This window comes from Podarcis raffonei, chromosome 7, assembly GCF_027172205.1.
Source record: "Podarcis raffonei isolate rPodRaf1 chromosome 7, rPodRaf1.pri, whole genome shotgun sequence".
Taxonomy (NCBI): Eukaryota; Metazoa; Chordata; class Lepidosauria; order Squamata; family Lacertidae; genus Podarcis; species Podarcis raffonei.
The window spans coordinates 75373544-75393957 of record NC_070608.1 but is presented as its reverse complement, the minus strand read 5'-3'; positions in this window follow the sequence as shown (position 1 = coordinate 75393957).

Here is a 20414-nt window from a genome sequence, read left to right as displayed (position 1 = left end):
CATTGACTTTGGCACTAGGTTCATTATGGTTTTCTTTTTCCATTGCTCACATCTCTGGTTTGCTTTGTTTTCTTGAAGCCAAGGGGGCAGGAGCATTTCCTGAAAAAAATAAAATACTGCGTCAACTTTTGCTAGGAACCAGCTATAGGCAAGACATCCAATGCAATGCCTAATGCTGTTGGCAACACACTCCTAAACATGTTTCCTCACCTTCCACTGTGTTCTGTGGAGCTTATTTCCAGGTAAGTGAGCATAGGGTTGCTCCATAATTCTCAGTAATGTCTGTGGTCCATATGTGGCATTCGTACAGAGCCCCCAGTCGTTTCACAGAATATTGACCTGTACACCACTGCTTTATTCTTCCGCTGCCATCAACCAGGTTTCTTCTGGTGAAATACTGAGTCTCCGTCAGGTTGTAAAGTCAACAACGAACCTTAAAGTTTATTGAAGAACAAACAAGTTTTAAATATATACAGAATGGTTTCTCAAATGTGCACTTAACTAAATGTGGCACTATCTCACACTGTCACACTCTTCTCTCTCAGTTCTATCCATGTCTCTCACTCTAGCTGTCACAGCCACTATGTTCGTCTTACTGGCTCTGTCTGACTCCGACTCCTCTATCTCCCAATGGTAAAACCCCTGGGCTGAGCCTCAAAACCAGGTAGGGTCCGCCTCTGAGCTTTATCATTGGTCATTCTACATTAACCATTTCCATCCCCCTGTACAAACAAAATCACAAGGAATGGGCAACGCCACATCATGCTTCTTGGTGTGTCTGCTTAGGATTGGGCTGCAATACTTCTTAAACAAGGCTGATTCTAATCTTCAAACCTGTCCTACATTAAAATCCTTATTGCCCTTTTTTTTTTTTTGCAAAGGATGAGAACCTTCCATTATATTTAAAAAGTCATTTAACTGGGAGAAGCACCTCAGCGTTTCTTCGAACCAATTTGAAGGGCAAAATAGCAACCCCATAATAATGTTCTGCTTAAACGTACACAGAAGTGTACTGTCTTGCAAATATGGACGCATCTGGTCAGGGATGATGGGAATTGTAGTCCCAAAACAGCTGGAGGGCCAAGTTTGGGGGTGCCTGTTTTAAGATAATTATTCAGAATAAGATTTGATGGCAGCACAATCATATATTTTGACTGCCATCCTGTGCTTAAACCCCACTGGCCTTGAAGGTATTTCAGACACCTTAAGGCTGTGCTATTGCCATCTTGGACAATGGATGCTATGAAAAGATACTGTTACAAAAGACTGGCTCATCCCACTTCCCAAAGCAAAAGAACATTTCTGGAGGGAAGGTGCTTTTGAATTAACAACAGCATCAGAGGTTTTAAGCAGAGACTGGATGGCCACCTGCTGCCTGTATTATATGTTTGTGTGTTGTCCTTCTGTCTGTCCTCAAAGATGCTCTAGCAGCAGATTTCAAAAAGTGATAATCCAGTCAGAAAAGAATTGAGCTTATTTTAGATTTTTGAGCTATTTCTGAGGAAACTTAGCAAAAAATGACACTGCTGACATGGGCTACCATACGTCCAGATTTTCCAGGAAATTTCACCAATTTTTGCCCAATTTACTGCTTGTGGCTGCAGTATTCTGGATATGTCTGGGAAATTCCATACATATGGTAGATCAAAGCCAGCCCACCGATGAGACAAGGTGAGGCAACTGCCTCAGGTGGCAGGGTCCACCAGGGCAGCAGATCCTGATGTCCAGCTTTCGCTCTCTCTCTCCCCCCCCCCATCCATGACCCCTTCTTCCCTGCTGGGGAGTAGGAGGGTGGCAGCACCATTTTGGGGTCCATCTCAGGTACCAAAATCATGGACTAGCCCTGCTTCAAACTCTAGCAGTTTCCTTGTGATGTGAGAAAGCACATTAAATAATTTAAACAATATCCTTTTGTGTAATATCATTTTTGTTTCAAAAGAAGGCAGCCCGAACCACTAAGATGGCATAAATTCCCAAACAACAGAACTTGTGGTGACCTCGGTTTTATCAATCCCAAGCTAAACTCCTGTCCTTGTTCAGTTTACAACTGTTTTAAGTTTCTATTTTTTATCACGAAATTAATGTATCTTTTTTTCCTGTAGCAGAACACAGGACCCAGATTCCACCTTCACAATATAGTATAGCAATATAATTTAATTGTGAAATATATAAAATACACAATAAAGCGATCTTATTACAACATGAAGAAAAGTGATCAAGGGAATGCCTGTGCCATTAGGAGCAACATCTTATGTGACAGGCTACAGAAGCTGAAACGCCCCTTTCTACACAACTAGTAAAGTTGTGAGGGCTCTCCCCATTTTTGCACCAGGCCCCCTTTCTATATTACAAATGTCAGCAGTGTTCTCCAAGTCTGCAGTACTAACCACACAACGGCTCATGAAAGCACACTTCAAAGGAGAGGTGACCTTTCCAGGCTCCACAATTCTTCTCCGGCTTGGATTGAAATATGACCTGGGGTAGAAATCCTGGTCTCCGCATGCACATCTCCACCACCTCTTGCTTTTCCTCACACATCCACACACCCCCGCCATCTCCTAGCCCCCCGAACACACTCTCTTCTTCCCTATGTGCACATTTCAAGTGGCAGGAGTAGCAATAACATGTGTGAAGACAGAGCACATACCCTCCAACATTTATTTGATGAAAATAGGGATGTCCTATTCCATAATAATAATAATAATAATAATTTTATTATTTATACCCTGGCCTCCTGACAGGGTTGCTCCAGCTTCTCTGGTTGGCTTCCAACATACATAAAAACACAATAAAACATTATTATTATTATTTTTAAAAAACCTTTCCTATACAGGGCTGCTTTCAGATGTCTTCTAAAAGTTGTACAGTTACTTATCTCCTTGGCTCGGGGGTTGCATAACTCCATACCCTCCAACATTTCTCCAGTGAAAACAGGGATGTCCTAAAGAAAAGTGGGACATTTTGAGATCAAATCAGAAACTGGGATGGCTTCTGTAAATCCAAGACTGTTCCTGGAAAACAAGGACACTTGGAGGGTCTGAGAGCATTTTACCCTTCCCTCTCACCCACCCCATTTCCCTGACTCCCTGGTAGGAGCACATCAGGATATTAAGCCTGGAGAACCACGGGAGATGTTGTTATACCTAAGGAAGCAAATGCATCCCAAATTTGTTTTCAGAAAATACTACAATGCTGAGGTGGGGAGTAGAATGCTAGGCCTCCTAAACAACAAGAAGAACAGGACCTATGTTGCTCCATGTGCCCCTAACAGTAGCAGGATCGACAACATAGATGGGAACCACTGGCCCTCCAGATGGTGTTAGACTACAACTCCCATCATCCCTGACCAATGGCCATGCTGGCTGTGACTGATAGTTATTGGAGCTGAACAACATCTGGAGAGCCATTGGAATCCCATCCCCGATTTCAGAAAGGAGCAGATGATGCAGCTAATTATTATCGCCTCTTATTGTCTGCAGCTCAAGCTCCTTTTAATGTTCAGGGGTTTGTTTTTTGTTTGTTTTTTGTGTTTTTTAAAAGTTGGCAACCATGGGTGCATGTAAACAAGCTTATGTCCAAGTACATGAGCCTAAGTGGCTCAAAGATAGCACATAAACATCACAATCTCTTACCCCACCTGCCTGCAAATTACCAGTTGCTGCTTTGCTTCAGCTTAATATAGGGAGTGTGGCCAGCTGTGAAATTCAAATTAGGTTCCGGCTCCAAAGCCATATCTTTCCTTGCTTAATTTGCAAACTGTTACCATCTCAATCAATCCTAGTTGATATCCTCTAGTAACTGGTTAAATGAATCCTTAGAATGGATTTTGAAAGCATTACAAATTTCAAGGTAAAACTAGCCCTTGCTTAAAATAAGAGGAAATTAAGCATATTCCCACAAATCCTTCTTCTAGGACAGAGTTTAATAGTTGTTGGGAAAGCCAGAGAAGGAAATTGATGCTAATTTAGTCAATTCAATGATTCAACATGCCTGTCTTTGAGATAAGAAGTTTTTTAAACTCAGGAGATTTTTTACAGCCTGAATAGTGCAAATTGAAAACTTCACAATTTCACAGAAATCAAACAGACTTGTAATCTTCCTTGGATTTGCCTAATACAGTATAGAGCTTGAAATATTTTTTTAAAAAATATTTATTACCATTGTATAACACATAAAAGTTTCAAGAAGGCTGACCAGATGAAAAAGAGATGTGGTTTCCTTCACCTTAAAAAAAAAAATCCTGTCAGAGACGAAAATTCAGCATGACAAGCCATACCTGCTGAAATTTCCTCTCCTGCACAACTATTAAAGCTGCAAGAACTATGTCCTCTTTTGCACATCTCCACCCTCCTTTCAGACTAGTTTTTCAGTGTTGTATTTATAATTAACCCTGTCTCCAAAGAGCTCAAAGCAGCAACACCCACTTAGTTTCAACAGTACCACAATACCGAATACATCCAGATATTTTTGATAGGGTCACACTCATGGACTTGGGCATGGCAACCCTGGTAATAATGTTGGCCTATTGGTTCTAGTAGTCATAAGTATTAGTGTCACTAGTTTGTAGCTCCATGATCATTGCAGATGGTGACAGCAGCCAAAAAATTTAAAGATGCCTGCTTCTTGGGAGAAAAGCAGTGACAAACCTAGACAGCATCTTAAAAAGCAGAGACACCACCTTGCCAACAAACGTCCGTATAGTTAAAGCCATGGTTTTCCCAGTAGTGATGTATGGAAATGAGAGCTGGACCATAAAGAAGGCTGATCGCCAAAGAATTGATGCTTTTGAATTATGGTGCTGGAGGAGACTCTTGAGAGTCCCATGGACTGCAAGAAGATCAAACCTATCCATTCTGAAGGAAATCAGCCCTGAGTGCTCACTGGAAGGACAGATCGTGAAGCTGAAGCTCCAATACTTTGGCCACCTCATGAGAAGAGAAGACTCCCTGGAAAAGACCCTGATGTTGGGAAAGATTGAGGGCACAAGGAGAAGGGGATGACAGACGACGAGATGGTTGGACAGTGTTCTTGAAGCTACTAACATAAATTTGACCAAACTGTGGGAGGCAGTGGAAGACAGGAGTGTCTGGCGTGCTCTGGTCCATGGGTTCACGAAGAGTCAGACATGACTAAATGACTAAACAACAACAGTTTATAACCTCCTCACCAAGAAAAGGCTCTATATTTCTGACATATACGTGATCCACAGAACTTCAACTGATGCAGCTTCCCCATTCGTGTCATTTCAGTGATGTGGAGTTACATTCCACTTGTTGAATTTCTGTCCACCATGAAGCCAGTACTGGCATAGAGCAGAGGTGGTGGTCCTGTGCTCCTTGAGAACTTACAATAATAGAATTGTAGAGTTGGAAGGGACCATGGGGGTCATCTATTTCAGCATTGGGAATTTTAACCCAATGTGAGTCGCAAACCCATGACTCTGAGATTAAGAGTCTCTTGCTCTACTAACCAAGCTAAACCAGCAGTTCAACTCCAGTACCCATAAGCAAAGACCAGTTTGAGGTAGCAATGCTTCTGAATACCAATTGCTGGAAGCCACGGGAGGGGAGAGTGTTCTTTTGCTCAAATCTCACTTGCAGGATTTCCACAGGCATCTGGTTGCCCACTGTGAGAACAGAATGCTGGACTATATGGGCTACTGGACTATATGGACTACTGGCCTGATTCATCAGGCTCCTTCTTCCCTCTCTACCACCTCTCTCTGTGTGAATATTTCCTAGTATTAATGTTGGGTGGGAAGGATCCATTTTGCTTGGGGAGCTTTGCCTGCATAAAAAACATTTTATGCATTTGAAGATTATTATACAACATCTAGCATCCGAGATGTTTGGGAGATAATCCCCTTGTTGATAATCTCATTCACCTCTTGTATTATTTCCCTCCCACAGTGGTGCCCATTAGCACATCTAAGGTTGCCAAGAGGAAGTAGCAATTAGCCAATTTTCATAACAGAGCAGATGTTCTAAGAACTCAACCTCCTGCTGTAGGGGTTACATTTCAGAAAGGGCAGCTGCTGCAGTTGTTAGGGGGAAATAACCTGTTTAAAAGTTTGGCAGTTTATGCTTTCAGGGCAATTTGAACTACCTTAAAAAGTTTGCGATGGCCACACACTCGGCATTATGAAGACACACACATGAAAAAAAGCTTTTCTGGAAAAGTTTGTGGGATCACCAGCAGTTCAAGCTACAGATGAGCTCCTTCACATAATAAAATGTGTGACAATCTCCAACATAAGGAGTGTCATTGGGTGAGAATCCAGAAAGAAGGCAAACCAAATAAGGCGTCAAAAACACCCAGAAGTGTGACAGAAATGTAGTCACATACACTTATGAATAAAAGGGAAAGAAAAGCCCACAACAGTGCGTCGGTCTGCTTCCAGGGCATGGTCTGGAGGCACATGAGGCCAGCATGTTGCTGAAGCTAAGGAGGTCAGGCTTTGGTCAGTGACAATCTGAGAAACACGTGCATACTGCCTGAGGTGCCATGATGGAAATTAAGTGGAATATAAAATGTAAGAAAATCAATCAAGGTTAAGTGTTCATGAACACCACCTGCAACTACAGTGCACATAGAAAATAATAATGTGAGAATGCATCATAGCTCTAGGCAGGGTGAAGTTTTTGTCATGCATGCAATTTACACAGTACATATAATACTAAACCTCAGAGAATTCTAAGAGGAGTCATCTCGCCAGCTGTGTATATGAATGTATTCTTCCTAAGTGTGTAAATTCAGACCTCTTCATGCATTCGGAAGGACTCATGTGGGCAGTGCTATTTTGAGAGAGAGAGAAAGAGAGAGAGAGAGAGAGAGAGAGAGAGAGAGAGAGAGAGAGGTGCCAGAACTCGCCATGAACGCCTCCCTTGTTCTCTTATAATGGCAAATGGTGCTCACCTGAGAGGTGCCGGAACTTAGTTCTGGTGAGTTCCAGCTGAGAAAAAGCCCTACATGTGGCCATGAAGTATTTAGGTAAAGAAGGCACTGGACTCACCCTCACCGCCAATGCCCTAATGCATGCTGAATGATACTGCGGGATTCCCAATTGCAAGGAGATTTCTGAGTGTATGAGACTGCAAGTGCTTAGAATACCCTTCAGAAAATCCCACTCGATATAGAAAGCTTGAGAGTGGAGTGGGCAAGGATGGGGGCATTGAGGGTGAGACCAGCATGCACACACAATCACACCCTTGACACAGTTTATGCACAAATGCATTAAAAAAATTCACCTGCAATATACCGCATGTGTTGCCACTTTCTATATTTAATATAGGGTGCTAATTTCCAGGTAATGATATCATCTATAACAGCAGTGAAGAACCCTTGGTTTGCCAGATGTCAGTGGGCTACAATTCCTATCATCCCTGGCCATTGACCAGTCTCACTGGGACTGATGGGAGTTGTTGTCTAGCAAAGTATGGGAGGAGAGGCAAAGGTTTCCCATCATGAGGTATAAAAATAGGGTATCTGATGAACCATACAGTAAGTATTTGGACTCATAGAGACCAAATATGTAACACATGAATGCAAGTATAGTTCATCTACTGGTACTTAGGAGCCTGGAAAATGTAGATTACAAAGCTTTCCACTAGGTCAAGTCTATTGAGCCAAGAGGCATCAAAAACTTTTTTTAAAAAAATGGAAACCTTGGGAGAGAGTGCAGTCGAGTAAAGAGGACCTTCCCAAGGAATCTTGCAATACACTGGCCCTTCTCCTGCTCCTCTCTATTATGGGGAAGGGTATTTTTGCCAGCCAAAATAAAGAGGGCACAGGCCACACCTTTTGTCGTTGCCTATGCAAATTTGAAGCCCTTCCTCTTTATTATTATTGTTGTTGTTATTATTATTATTATTATTATTATTATTATTATTATTTGTCAGGATGACACGGGAAAGTGTTTCCTCTGTGATCACATGAATGATCGTTCCTCTCTTGCATACTCTTAAGCCAGTGGGGTTCCATCTCAACAAAGTCAAAGCTTGTTTCAAAATTCCCCAGACATGAATCCTTAGACTTCAGAGGTGCAGCAGCTGTCAGTGCAGTCTTGGATTTTCCCTTTGTTGAATGTGTGGCTGTCTAAAATGATAATGAGACCTCTGCCATGAAAAGGCAGCCAGCTGACTTGCTGCTTTCAACATGAGACCCCCTGCTTTCGCTAGGCGTTTGTACTCTGTTGTTGAAAAGTGAGACTCACAAGTCAGAGCTGCTGTTGAGCTTCCTGTTGTTTGTTTTGGCTGTTTTTAATTAGACCTGATGAATATGTTCTTGAGGGCTCAGCCAGCTTGTTGGCACTTGTCACCTAGGGTTACCGCCCCCCCCACCCGCTATCCCTGGGCAGGTTTCCAGTACTTTTAACATGTGACACTGAAAGGTGAAGCTTTCCTAAGCATGGTGTAGCAATGCTGGGAGGGGGGCACTCAGACAGTTTAATTTCTGCCCGTTATATAGCCATTAAATGCTGCTTAACCCCACTAGGAAAAGCACCTTCCAGACAATGTATTTGCCCAGTTGAAAAACCTTACAGCAATTTTCTCCATATCTCTTGATTCAAAAGGATAATTTACAATGTAATCTTATAGCTGTCTACATAGATATAAGTCCCACTGAGTTCAGTGAGGCTTATTCTCAGGGAAATCTGTCAATTACAATTTTTCAATTTCAAAAATTCAGTTTTCCGCATTGTCATGTGTATCTGTATTAACTCTATCCTATTTCATTTATATCTTGCCTTGCCTATAAGGAGCTCAAAGAAATCGATATGGTTCTTCCCTTCTTTTATCCACAAAATAAGTCTGTGGGCTAGGTTGGACTTACCAATGGTGATTCATCCAAACTCACCTTGTGAATTTAATGACCAGCTAGGTTTTGAACCCAGCTTCCCCAGTCATAGTCTAAGCACCACACCACCCTAGCTTTTTGATTGTATATCTGTCCACCAAAAATCAGTGCCCAAACATTTCTATCCCAACACTTATAAGAATACAAACAGCTCCTCCAGCTGCCATATGCTGTATTGCTAGGTAGGCAAACGTCTACACAGACCATTCACATATCATATTTTTGAGTTGAAAGAGGACTTTGGAAGACTCGCAATAGTTCCTGAATGGCTCGAGCTGGGAATATTAATAGCCATTATTTCCCTTCTTTGCAAGAATAGCACTAGTTTTTGTTTCTTTTCAGCTGGAGCTTCCTCAGAAGAGTTATATATGGATGGTTCCAACCAATCAGTGATGATATCCAACCAATCAGGGATCATCTATACACAGGGGGCTGAATATTATTTATTACTTATTTATTGCATTTGTATCTCACCCCTTTTCACCAAGGAACTCAAGGTAGTGCATATGGTTCTCCTGGTCTTCATTTAATCCCCACAACAACCCTGTGAGGTAGGTTAGGCTGAGAGGCAGTGACTAGCCCAAGGTCACCCAGTGAGCTTCATGACCAAGTGGGGATTTGAACCCTGGCCTCCCAGGTCCTAGCCCAGCATTCTAACCACTGCACCACACTGGCTCTCTGCAGCTGTGAGCCTTCTTTGCCTGGATAGGCTCCCTGGATGAGGAATTGGGTTGTATCTTAGTCCACATAGACACATTAAAATCAAATAACTTAAGCTATCCATGAATTAGTAAGGTCATTGATTTCTACAGGTCTACTCAGAGTTTGTTGAACGATTTACAATAAAATACAATAAAAAACACACAATCTTCTGTGTTTGGGTAACTTTAGGTTCATTCTGAACCCTCAAGGATATTCTGTAGTTTGTGGCATGAAGAAACACTAACATGGAAGTAGAGTGAGGTGATGTTGCAAATAAAAAACAAGAAGATGAGTTCACCATCCATCCTTGTTCAACTCATTACCTCTCTTAGCATGTCCTAAAAAGCAGAGAAGTCTGCAATATCAATAACCCTTTCTTAGCGTATTTGCCCAGTTCTGTACTGCACAAAAAATTATTTAGGCAATGATGTTCATGAAGATGCATCCCTAATGGAAAAAGTGAACTATTAGGTGTCATTGGAAGTTTCTTACTTGAATAAGGGTAATATTTTAAGAGCAGCCTTCACTTATATAAGAGAAGCTGTGATGAACTGAACTGAAGCTGTACATTGCTTTTTGGTGTGAGCCACAATGGAAAAACCTAATAATTATATCGTTTCCCCCATGCATAGGCCAAAGGTGTGTGTGTGTGTGTGTGTGTGTGTGTGTGTGAGAGAGAGAGAGAGAGAGAGAGAGAGAGAGAGAGAGAGAAGGAAAGGAAGAGGGAGAGAGAGAAGGAGATATGTGGCTATTTTTAAGGCTTTGACCAGTAACTAGAAGAAATCAAAGTGTCAGGCAGGTTTCCAGCACTTTTTTGAATAAAATTTGGTTTGTAATTTCCCCATGTTTACCCAATAGTTTTAGTCAAAGGAAGTTGGTGATTGGAACAGCAACATGGCAGATTGGCAGTGGCAGTGTGCAGAGCTCAGTCATCCATCCATCTTTCTTCATGGCCAGTTACTAGAATTCAAATATAAGCTCAGTCCAAAAGTAGCCAAAGGAGTAAAAGGTTAAAAGGTAAAGGACCCCTGGACGGTTAAGTCCAGTCAAAGGCAACTATGGGGTTGCCATGCTCATCTCGCTTTCAGGCAAAGGGAGTCAGCATTTGTCCACAGCAGCTTTCTGGGTCATGAAGAAGCCACTTCCGGTGCAACAGGACACCATGACGGAAATAGAGCGCACCTTCCTGTTTACCTTCCTGCTGCAGCGCTACCTGTTTATCTCCTTGCACTGGCACACTTTCGAACTGCTAGGTTTGCAGGAGCAGGGACAGAGCAATGGGAGCTAACCCCATCATGGGGATTTGACAACTGGGAAGCACTGGCCTGCAAGCGCTCCAATTGGAGAACAGCCTTTACCAAAGGCTTTGAAGACGCTTGAACTTAGGATGAAAGAGTATGCTAAGAGGAAGGCATGCTTGGCAAACCCTCACCATGATCAACTCCTGCCCAGAAACCTATGTCCCCACTGTAGAAAGACGTGTGGATCCAGAATCAGCCTCCACAGTCACTTACGGACTCACTGTTAAAACTGTGTTCATGGAAGACAATATTACTCGGCTACAAGTGATCGCCAAAGGGAAGAGAACATGGCCTGACAGATGAGAACCCTGATATTTAGGAGATTCCACAAAGGTAGCAAAAAATGCAGAGAGACTTACCGGGTCTCTGGTGGGCCACCACATACAGCTGGTCAAGTGTGCTTAGCTTGGTGTGTCTGAAGTAGTGCAGGTCTGGTCCAAACAAGCAGGAAGATGGAGAAAGATCTGGGAAGCCCATTTCTACTTTACTCTGAGCTGAATTGGAGAACAATGGGGATGTCAATAACTCTCAAGTTACGAGCAGAAAAGAATTGGCCGAATGTCACTGTACACGTTGAGCTAAAGCCTCAGAAGCCGAAGTGATAATTAAATTATAAATAAAATTAATTGCACATGCCTCTTAGACACACACATTATCTGGTTTTCTTAGGGCATTTCTAAATTAGTAAGCTCTTCCTCCTGCTCCGCTATAATTGGGACTGTGTTTTGAGCACACATGAGAACTGAAATGTAAATATGAAGCCAGTAGCAGCAAATGAGTTGCTACACTGGAAGTTTCTCTGCAGATAACACAACACATTGCAATTTGCCCGGGGGGAGGTGGGGGAGAAAGGAGAAAAACGTAAGTGGCGTTTCTTATGGGTTTTGATATAAAACTGTTTGCAGTGCTCAGCTGCTACTGTTTAGTTAATTGTATAATCTGCTTCATAATTAGATTTCGTTTCGTTTTGCAAAAAAGAAAAGAAGGAAAGAAAGTTGTTTCAGGAATGAAACCTCCTAGGCTAAAAAAGAAAGAAAGAAAGAAGGCCATATACACCCACACCCACCCAGGAACTGTGGAATGGATCCCAAAGGTATATAAGAATCCGTTCACATGCAGAGCTCAAGTTAAACAGAATAAAGTTGGGGAAGAAACATGACAGTACAAAGCTCAATAAGCTTGTTTTTACCAAAGTTACCTTCAAATCATTTTGGAACTCTACGACTGGAATCCCAAAGTGCTTTGCAACTTTCATAAAATGTAACTATGCAATTTGGCATCTTACCATTTTAAAATTAAAACCATAAAAGAAATAGATCCACGAGGAGAGACTGAGGTGACAAGAGAACAGGAAAACTTAATTTTCTAAATATATATAAAAAAAACATTCCTGGACATAAACATGTTTATTTGTGAACAAACAGATATTACAGAACATCAGAATTCTTGAGCATTCCTGTCTTCCTTGTAAATCAGATTCTGTCCCCAAAACTTCCTATCACTCAAGAAAAGAGGCCAAGGCAGTGCAAAACACAATATAATGAAATCGTATATGATACTTGACTAAGCGGCAATTGTGAAACCTCACTGTTGCTAAGAATGTCATAATATTTTAGAAGTAATTGAAAGATAAGGAATATTTTCAATAGCATGTCAAGGAAATGATGTACAAGTACTTTTTAAAGGTAGCATCTTGCATTAACCTCCATTGCAAGCTCTCAAAAATTGTGACTTATCTTCATATAGCAGAAAGGACATGTTGTTGAATCCGCTTAATTCTAGTATTCTGCAAAGCTGTAACAGTTCAAGATCATTATGTTTAATGTAAGGAAATGTTAAATATAAGAGTGAAATGGCATCTCTTTGGGAAGAAGGCAGCTTTCCCCTGGAATGCTGTACTTAGTTATTTCCCATCTCCATTGGTACCTTTGCATCTTTTGCAGAGGATCTATGTTGTGGTCTACACAAAACCAGTTCTTTAGCCTTTTGACTCTATGAACTGCATAGATGGGTGATTATTTGCAGAGTACTTGTCCTCCAAAAAGACAGCAAGGAACGCAAGGCATTACAGAGATTTCTTCAGGCATTACAATGATGGAAGCAGAAATATTGGAGGTGGCAGCAGGAAAGACAGAAGCACAAACACACTATCACTGTTTTAAGTACTTTCCAACTTGTGGAAGGCAAACTTATGCAGCAGGGAGACATTTATATCTATGGAGAATCACCACATGTATTAGAACAGTGTCATTCAACCATCACCAGATATTCTTGGGCTATAATTCCCATCAACCTTGACAGGGATGGCTTGGGTTGAAGGGAGCGGGAAAATCAGGATCCAAAAACACAGGGCAGCCTTCTGGCTCCCTACTTTAGACAGTGATAGTAACAGGGAATGGAAGTAGATGGTTGATCCCTTTCCATTCCTGCCCTCCACATTGTGTTTAGATTTACCAACTATAACTCTTGAAGAGGACTGTCTGCGTCATACTGAACCTGATTTTTTAGATGAACTCTTGCCACCAGAGACAGATTAAAAACCCTAGGGGCACAGCTAAATTGGAGGGAGTGCATCTAAAATATATGTTTCTACAAGTCTCCAATCCAAGCATATTTGGAGTTTCTACAGAAGGTTCCCCCTTCATAGATCACTGCCTTGTTGTGGCGAAGGGGCTTGAATACTCCAAGATGCTATGAGCTATGACATGCAGGGCCACCCAAGACAGACAGGTCATAGCCAAGAGTTTAGACTAAATGTGATCCACATGGAGAAGGAACTGGCAAACACTCTAGTATTTTGCCAAGAAAACTCCATGGACATAAAAAAGGAGAAGCTTTGAGAAGAAAATGAGTTTCCAAGGCATGCTCTGGTTCATGGGGTCACAGAGAGTCGAACACGACTAAGACAACTAAACAACAACAACAACAACTGAAGGTTCACTTAAAGTGAAATATGAAGCAAATCTGGCATTTCCCTTCCTCCTTCAAGTGAGATTTCTTTTGTTGACCACCAGCATTATGCTTTCCATTTTTAAGTTCAGAATAGAATGGTTGTTTTGGAAGACGATAATCAGGCATCCGCACAACATGACAAGTCCAACAAAGTTGATGTTGAAGAATCATTGCTTTAACACTGGTGATCTTTGCTTCTTCCAGTACACCAGCATTAGCTTGCCTGCCTTCCTAAGTGATATGTAATTTTTTTTGGAGACACCATTGATGGAATCTTTTGTGAAGAAGAAGAGTTTGTATTTGATATCCCGCTTTATCACTACCCAAAGGAGTCTCAAAGCAGCTAACAATCTCCTTTCCCTTCCTCCCCCACAACAAACACTCTGTGAGGTGAGTGAGGCTGAGAGACTTCAGAGAAGTGTGACTAGCCCAAGGTCACCCAGCAGCTGCATGTGGAGGAGCGGGGATGCAAACGAGTCCACCACTCTTAATCACTACACTATAATTGTTCTCGAGGAGTTGGAGATGGCGTTTATGAGTGTTTCATGTTCCACATGCATACAGTAAGATAGTAGTACAATAGCTTTGTAATCAAGCATTTTGGTTTCCCTGTGAATGTCCCGGTCCTCAAACATTCTGCACTCACAAAGCTCATGCGATGCTAGATTTTGGCATCAATATCAGCACCTGCCCCATCGGATAAGGAAAATTAGTTCCCTCAGATCCTAACACACTTCCCACAATTTTTCAGGGCTGGTTGCCTCCAGAACGATCTGTAACAATCTGGTCCTATGCATCATTTATATACATGAATCTTGCTGAATTTAATGGGACTTATGCCCAAGCAAGTGAACATATTGCACAGGTCAGCTTGCCTAAAGGCAGATATATTAGAGATCAGAAACCCAGAACATTACTGAAAACTGTGCGCAGATGCCAGGCTCTTGCTGCTAATGAGACCAAGAAAGCAGCGCTAATATGGGTCAGTTCCAAGGGGCAGCTTACTTGCTGCCTCAAGCGTGCGATTTGTCTCAGGATTCATTCCTGCATCAAAAGAAGGCCCTACAGTGGCCCAGTTCTTGTGGACAAAGGTCACACTGCCTGTTATGGGGTGCTGCCAGAGCAAAGTTTCACCGGAAAGCCTTCCCAGCATTGTAGCAAGACGCTCATATACATTAATACTTTGTGTCCTGAGGATCGTGCTGTGTTAACAGCTTCCTATATTCCAGGCCTTATTAATAAGCCATGACCTGCTGGCCCTGGGATTCCTGCAGGCAGATGTGTGAAATTATCCTCAGCTTTCAGAAATGTACTCGTTATACCCAGCAGCTGGCCATTATGATGTAGCCAAGAAAGAAATAAGCAGACTATTTAGTTATCTGTCACATTGTCATCATTCTTTACAATTATGGTTTGACCATTATGTGGAGATGTCTGCTAACTAGATGGCTTTAAAAGGGGACTAGACAAATTCACGGAGGGTAAGGCTATCAATTGCTACTAGTTAGTTGTTTTTATGCTAACCCCATGATCAGATTCAGTATGCCTATGAATATTGTGTCATGAAATTCTACTCAGTATTGATCCAGAGCAGAACTCTGACGTATAGTTAGCAGAGTAAAACCTTAGATTTCCCCCCCCAAAATAGGCCGGAGGCAATTAATATTTCATCCAGCAGAGCTTTACTGCTGCTGAAGGCAAATGAGCATAACGGTCACATGGACTATATGGAACTGGCGGAAATGACTGGCAGAATCCGAGACCAGGGAGAAGAGTCGGTGGAAGAAGATTGGAAGAAATTTAAAGACTATCTACAGAAATACTGTAAAATTAATGAATGTTAGAATGATGTCGGAATGAAGTTAAGTGGTTTTAGCAGCAATGTTATAAAGGAGTATGTAAAAATGGATTGTTAACAGGTGAGAATGTAAAGTTATAATATATCAAGGTAAAGGATTAAGATAAAAACAAGGAGGGAAAGGATTTGCTGAATTAACTAACTGAACTGGAATACAAAAAAGGGAGGTGTGAGGAGGTCAGGGAAACAAGTAAATGAAAGACAAGATATGAAAAGATTGATTTGTTTTTAACTGTTTTTATTTTTCTGTATTTTGTATTTTCTCTTTTTTTCCCTTCTTTTTCTTATTTTGTAACCTTTTTTGAAACCTTAATAAATATCTTTTTTTTTTAAAAAAAAGAGCATAACGGTCACAAATCCAATACATTCAGGATTGGCGCTGTCCATAAGAAATCCAATTACAGCAGATTTAACTTAAACTTTCAATAACTCATAATAAGGCTAAACCTTAACACTATATGCAGAACACCACACCAGAAGGAAGATAGAAAGTGAAAGTGAAACCCAGGCTCCTTCTGGCCTTACTTTAATAGTCAGCATGACCTTGACAGAAGAGATAACAGAACCAGTTTAAACCAGCTATACTCAGCTTCGCTGAAGGAGTAACCCAACCATCATGAACCTTCTGCTTGGTTCTTTCACACAGAGAAGCTTCCAGAAAAGGGCTGCCCATAGACATTTGATGGACCACTTCGCCAAACGGGATGCTGACCTATACTGGCCTTTGGTTTGTACTCATGCAAAGTGGTGCAGTTTCTTTATATCACAGTAGGAAAGAGCAGAGCATTGTCCTTAGGTTCACCCAACATTCAGGTATATTTATTTAAAATTATACACCACATCTGGGTTTCAAAGGGGCTTACGTGCACACAAAAAACCATATAAAATTTAAAACATAAATCAGAACATCAGAAAATAAAGCATTAGAACTGCATTCATAGTGCAAAGGTTGCCTGAAGTAAAGCCATTTTAATCTGGCATTTTAAACTCAGCAAGGATGCTAACTACCGATACAGTTCTTTCAGGGCACAGTTATTTCTTCCACAATACCCAATCCATGGGTCTTTCAGGAAACACACCCCAACACCTCTCATCTCAGAATGTCCTTTGTGTGCAGCCCATTATTTGCTCGTGGATAACAATCACAACTTGCACAAGTCCTGCTCTAAACTCCTTCTCTATTACAAGCCAGATTTGTGACCAGGATGGCCTTCCTCTGTAATGGCAGAAGGGTGGGAAGGTAAGAAAGAAGGAAAGAGTCCTTTCAAACTCACCTCTCAGCAGCCAGCAAAAATCTTGCAGTTCTTCACTGAGATCAGATTTTACCACTGTTTGTACATTACATTATGCATAGGGTTGGAGAGCTAGATTGCACCCTCCTTGCATATTTGTTCAATAGAGGAACTGAAAAAGCCTACAGATGTACAAACTTTGTATGCATAGACTTTATTAATGTTATAACAAATCCCTGGATTGGCAGGGTCCAAGACTGCTCAGAGAAAGGCTATGCTTGTGCAGTTGTTAGGTCTCTTTAAGACCTAAAGGGGGCTCAGGGGTGGAGCCAGAAGCTAAGAGTGGGCAGGATCATATCCCCCTGCCCCCACTCATGTTCCATGTAACAAGTGAACACTTCTCTATTGTTCTCTTCCACAGACTATGCAGTGGTGCACTCCACTTTCTTGAGGGACTTTATTTTTCCACAGCAAAACCTAGAAATATAGCACAAATCAGTAACTCCTCCTCAGGTGGCATGTGCTGGGATGCTGCACACCGAATCTTTAAAAACACAACTGGTGTAAATGCTTTTAGTTGAAAGTCACAATGAAAAAAATGCTGCATGTTGATTTCATTGCCCATCAACAGGGTGTGCTACTGCTATACTGAACTCCTTCATAAGATGTATTCAGGATACAAGAATCTCCACCTAAAGCTACTTTGGACAACATCAACAAAAAAATAGCTAGCTATCTTGGTGGTTATTGGACAGTCATAATACATTTTCTGGAAGATCTCTACGCAAGTTCCCTTGAGTAGCCAGTTCATATTAATCAAGGACCATGTGAATACAGAAATCAGGAAGCCATCTGTTTACTGGGAACAGGTAACACTAAATATTGGCAGGGATGTGACACGATTGGCTCATTGTACCACAGGGGGTCGCATTGCCCTCAGGTTTAGCTGTTTTGGGTGGAAGTCTTTAAAGAAATTGAGCAAATTACCAAGCGACAGCTTTTAACGACTTCAAGCTTTCTCCTCTTTCAGTTTTTGATTTCGACATAGAAGCTCCACTTTCTAATGACTTTTCTTTATTTTATTGGAGCAACCAGGCTGACAATAGCAAAACACTGGAGAACCCTGAGTACCTATCTGATGTTGGAACAGACTGCCCAAATATGACAGCTTGCCTGAATGGAAAAATTAACCCACAAACCAGGGGGAGGAAACATATGGTAGAAAAGTTTTAGACCATTGGTCAAGCTTTATTTCATACACTGCAACAACGGGACAAGGCTTTTGCCCACTGGGAACTTGATGCCTCATGTGGGAAAGCACTTTGAGATAAACAATATGGTGCTATTAAGTTGCCTACAGCTGGGAGGCTGGTAGCCTTTCTGTTTCATATTGTATTTTTTGCAATTGAAAAACACAATCATGGACTTCTTTTCTTAAAGAAGCATTCTGTTCATACAAGAAACCTTAACTGCATGAATATTATGCCATATAAAATTAGCTTTTATATAATAAGTTTTTTGAAGGAAAGCTGGGTCAAACTCCCCTGCTTTTGGAAACCATTCATCCCCCATGAAAATATAAAAGGGGACTTTTAGCAACTTTTGGGCAATAGCTACCTTCCCTCTGAGGATCAATCCAGTTAAACCTCAGTTCCCGAATGGCTCCATTTTGGAACGTTTCAGCTCCCAAATGCAGAAAACCCAGAAGTAAATGCTCCTGTTTTTGAACTTTTTTCAGAAGCTGAACGTCTGACATGGCTTCCGCTTGAGTACAGGAAGCTCCTTCAACCAATCAGAAGCCGCGCCTCAGTAGTCGAACATTTTGAAAGCAAAACGAGCATCCAGAATGGATTACATTTGACAACCGAGGTTTGACTGTAAATCTTTCTCTCCCTCTGTCCCCCAAATGCAGTTGGTTCATCAAAAGACAGCATCAGTCCCATGGGGGCATTCTGTCCCAGAACTGTCCCTGGACTTCTGAAGGCATCCAATTTGCCACTTGAAAAAGTGTCAAGGCTTTTATGGCAAAATCTAGAAAGCAAGAAAGAAAAAATACACCTGTCAGGACAAGTTTACATATAAGGTCACCCCACAGAAAACCCTTAGAATCCTCCCCACCCCTGAAGTTTAATCTAATCTTCATGGAGCATTTTCATTCATCTCTCTCCCTGAAGTGTACAACCATCACTGGGCTAAATATTTTAGCCTAGCACTACTTCAAACACTTTTCAGACCCATCCTTCCCCAGCACTAGACCCTGCTACTGCTGACATTGATTGAAAATCTCAGCGGATGCTGTCATCACCTCATGTCTCTTGAAAAGGGAATATCTGAAGAGCAACTTTATTCCTCCAACACCTATTCTTCACACTGAATATTGTAAACTTAATTGAAACGCTAATATGGACTAATTTGCATCTAGGAAGAACAACTGCCTGAAAAAAAGATCACCCTCTAATTAAAGTTTAAACATCAACTGACAAATTTGATGGGGATCAATACTGTCAAAGAGCTGCTTCTCATAAAATAATTATTTCACATTACAGCAATTATGAGGCAGTCTTAATTCTCAGCGAGGTCCTGGTGGACTTCCTCATGGCTAATGCCTGAATGCCACAGGAGAAAATGGTGTCTGCAAGCTGGCAAATTCTGTGACTTTTGAACAAACTTTTGAACATTTGTTATATAGCTATTGGAACGGTGAAGAGGAGATAGGAAATTACTAGAGGCTAGCAAATGGTAATGAAATGCATATGATGATTAATAACCTCATGGTTTTATCAAAACACCTATAGATAAACTATTATACGCAAAAGCAATTTGAACATCATGTTCAAGCAGTTAAAGCCCAAAGTTTCGTATTAAAGAGCTATGCGTGTTGATCTGACAAAGACACACACATGTAGTCCTTCACCCCCAACCGTAAATAATTGGAGCTGTCAAAGCTGAAATCATCAATCATATATTTGGGAGTCTGTTAAATCCATTTCTGGGCATCCTTTTCCTTAATGATATATCAGACCGTAGTCCCACATATATTCCACTGGCAATAGTCAGTTGAACCCCCAAGTGAGACGCTACACTAGGGTTACCAGACGTCCCCGGTTCCTGGGGACAGTCCCCGGATTTGCAAATCTGTCCCCGGACAAATTATGTCCCTGAGATGTCCCTAGTTTTGCAAATCTGTCCCCAGGAAACATGGCAGCGGCAGCCTCAGCAGCCCAGAGCCAGCCTGTTGGCTCTGGCTGGCTTCAGGAGCTACTCGCTGCCATGGTGCCCGCCATTTTTCCTCACCGGAAGTCCCCAGATGATGTGTCTTGTGCGCATAGGATGTGTCTTGTGTGATCTCCTGCCTCCTTCCCCCTTTGTTTTGACTGATCAGGGGAGGCTTCGGAGTCATGGATGGCTGTTGCTCAGTTTTTTAAAAACTCTGCATTTATGTTTCACAGGGTGCGAAAGAAGGGCTTTGCACCTTTATACAATATGCATGTATGCTTGGGCCCAGGGTCTTTT